This window comes from Arachis stenosperma, chromosome 4 (assembly GCF_014773155.1).
Source record: "Arachis stenosperma cultivar V10309 chromosome 4, arast.V10309.gnm1.PFL2, whole genome shotgun sequence".
Taxonomy (NCBI): domain Eukaryota; kingdom Viridiplantae; phylum Streptophyta; class Magnoliopsida; order Fabales; family Fabaceae; genus Arachis; species Arachis stenosperma.
In genome coordinates, this window is record NC_080380.1 from 61,686,466 (window position 1) to 61,689,916 (window position 3,451).

At 42.4% G+C, this 3,451-nt stretch overlaps 1 non-coding gene across 1 annotated transcript; it reads left to right on the plus strand.

The window, feature by feature from the left end:
• The first annotated feature begins 2,310 nt into the window (after positions 1–2,310).
• Positions 2,311–2,414, plus strand: LOC130978717 (small nucleolar RNA R71). The gene has a single exon (XR_009086335.1). It is a non-coding gene; the product is annotated as a small nucleolar RNA R71 (small nucleolar RNA).
• The last annotated feature ends 1,037 nt before the right edge of the window (positions 2,415–3,451 follow it).

A 3,451-nucleotide genomic window follows, 5' to 3' on the forward strand; every position in this document is an offset into this window, starting at 1 on the left:
GCCTTGTTGCATGTAGAACGGAAGTGGTTGTCAATCACACGCGTTCATAAGTGAGAATGATAATGAGGGTTATTTACTCATCACATTCATCATGTTCTTGGGTGCGAATGAATATCTTGGAATAAGAATAAAAGAGAATTGAATAAAAGAAAATAGAACTGCATTAATACTTGAGGTACAGCAGAGCTCCACACCCTTAATCTATGGTATGCAGAAACTCCACCGTTGAAAATACATAAGTAAGAGGTCCAGGCATGGCCGAGAGGCCAGCCCCCAAAACGTGATCACAGGATTCAAAATACAATCCAGGATGTCCCATACATTAGTAATTCATCCTATTTATAATAAACTAGCTCCTAGGGTTTACATGAGTAAGTAATTGATGCATAAATCCACTTCCGGGGCCCACTTGGTGTATGCTTGGGCTGAGCTTGATCAATCCACGAGTTGAGGCTTCTCTTGGAGTTGAACTCCGAGTTATGACGTGTTTTGGGCGTTCAACTCCGGATCATGACGTTTTTCTGGCGTTTAACTCCAGACAGCAGCATGTACTTGGCGTTCAACGCCAAGTTACGTCGTCATTCTTCGAATAAAGTATGGACTATTATATATTGCTGGAAATCCCTGGATGTCTACCTTCCAACGCCGTTGAGAGCGCGCCATTTGGAGTTCTGTAGCTCCAGAAAATCTACTTTGAGTGCAGGGAGGTCAGAATCCAATAGCATCAGTAGTCCTTTTGTCAGCCTTTTTCAGAGTTTTGCTCAAATCCCTCAATTTCAGTCAGAATTTACCTGAAATCACAGAAAAACACACAAACTCATAGTAAAGTCCAGAAATGTGAATTTATCATAAAAACTAATGAAAACATCCCTAAAAGTAGCTTGAACTTACTAAAAACTACCTAAAAACAATGCCAAAAAGCGTATAAATTATCCGCTCATCAGTTTGGCTTCCTCAATCTTCATTCTTCTCATCATTGTTAGAGACATCAAATTGATACTGGCCCCTAAGTCACACAAGGCCTTCTCCACCATGACTTCTCCTATGATGCAGGGGATTTGGAAACTGCCTGGATCCTTCAATTTCTGAGGCAATTTGTGTTGAATGATGGCACTGCATTCTTCAGTCAACAACACAGTTTTCTCATTTCTCCAGCTTCTCTTCTTGGTCATTAATTCCTTTAAGAATTTTGCATAGAGTGGCATTTGCTCTATTGCCTCAGCAAACGGAATGTTGATTTGAAGCTTCTTGAAAATCTCCAAGAATCTGGAGAATTGGCTATCCTTTTCACTTTTCATCAAACGTTGAGGATATGGTGCTTTGGGTGTATAAAGCTTCAGGACCTCTTTTTCTTTTTCTTTTGTTGCAGACGGTGTAAAAGATTGTCCCTGTTCTTTGTCTCTCACATTTTCCTTTTCTTCATCCTCTGTGGTTTCCTTTGAGATCTCCTTTAGCTTCTTTCCACTTCTGAGGGTTATGACCTTACATTCTTCCCTTGCAATAGCCTTGGCAGCATGAGAAACGCTTGGCCCAGGGGTTTGCTTAGACAAATACCCAATTTGATTTTCTAGCTTCTGGATGGCAGCTCCTTGGTTTTGCAAGTTAGAATTTACTTCTTCCTTAAAGGCTTTCAATTCGGTTATGTCTTGAACCATGGTTGCAAGCATTCCTTCTATCTTGTTTAATTGATCTTGAAATTGTTGGTTCGGATTAGGTTGGGCAGGTTGATTATTTTGGCCATGATATGGTGGTTGGGAGTAAGTGTTTTGTGTGGCTTGGTATGATCTTTGGTTGGAGTTTTGGTATGTGGAATTGTTATGTTGGTTGGGGTTGTAAGGTTTGTGGTTTTGTGGTTGGGTTTGCTGGTTTCCCCACCCAAAGTTTAGGTGGTTTTTCCAGCCTGGGTTGTAAGTGTTGGAATGTGGATCATATGGTTGCCTTTGTTGATTTCCCACATAGTTGGCCTCTTCCCAATCACCTCCTTCAGTGCTTACTTCCTCTTGATCTTGTGTGTGTATTGCAGCCACTTGATTTGTTTCTAATTTCCTGGTGAGCTCTGCTAGTTGCTTGGCAAACACCTTGTTTTGGGCTAGAATTGTATCAACATGGTTCAGCTCCATGACTCCCTTAGTGTTGTGTCTCTCTGAAGCATAGTAGTACTCATTCTCAGCCACTGTCTCAATCACTTCAATGGCTTCTTCCACAGTCTTTTTCCTGTTCAATGAACCTCCTGATGAATGGTCTACAGCCTTCCTTGATTCATAAGAAAGTCCATCATAGAAAATATGCAATTGCACCCAGTCATGGAACATGTCTGGTGGGCATTTCCTTGTCAAATCCTTGAACCTCTCCCATGCCTCGTAGAGAGTTTCACCATCTTGTTGTCTAAAAGTCTGAACCTCAGATCGAAGCCTATTGACCTTTTGTGGGGGGTAGAAACGTGCCAGAAACTTGCTTTCCACCTCATCCCAGGTTGTTAGGCTCCCCCTTGGGAATGATTCCAGCCACTTAGCTGCTGGTGCGCGAAATTGTGAACAATACTTTTTCACAACTCTCATAATCCCCGGTCATGAGCCCCAAAAACTTGGTAGCTCAATACCATGGCATTACACAACTTCGCACAACTAACCAGCAAGTGCACTGGGTCGTCCAAGTAAAAAACCTTACGCGAGTAAGGGTCGATCCCACGGAGATTGTTAGTATGAAGCAAACTATGGTCATCTTGTAAATCTTAGTCAGGCAAACTCAAATGGATATGATGATGAACGAAAATAACACAAAGGTAAAGATAGAGATACTTATGCAATTCATTGGTAGGAACTTCAGATAAGCGCATGAAGATGCCTTCCCTTCCGTCTCTCTGCTTTCCTACTATCTTCATCCAATCCTTCTTACTCCTTTCCATGGCAAGCTTGTGTAGGGTTTCACCGTTGTCAATGGCTACCTCCCATCCTCTCAGTGAAAATACGTTCCGATGCTCTGTCACAGCATGGCTAATCATCTGTCGGTTCTCGTTCAGGCCGGAATAGAATCCAGTGATTCTTTTGCGTCTGTCACTAACGCCCCGCCTTCAGGAGTTTAAAGCACGTCACAGTCATTCAATCATTGAATCCTACTCAGAACACCACAGACAAGGTTAGACCTTCCGGATTCTCTTGAATGCCGCCATCAGTTCTTGCCTATACCACGAAGACTCTGATCTCACGGAATGGTTGGCTCGTTTGTCAGGCGAGCACTCGGTTGTCAGGCGATCAACCATGCATCGTGCAATCAGGAATCCAAGAGATAAACACTAGAGCCTTGTTGCTTTGTAGAACAAAGTGGTTGTCAGTCACTTTGTTCATAAGTGAGAATGATGATGAGTGTCACGGATCATCACATTCATCAAGTTGAAGAACAAGTGATATCTTGGACAAAGAACAAGCGGAATTGAATGGAAGAACAATAGTAA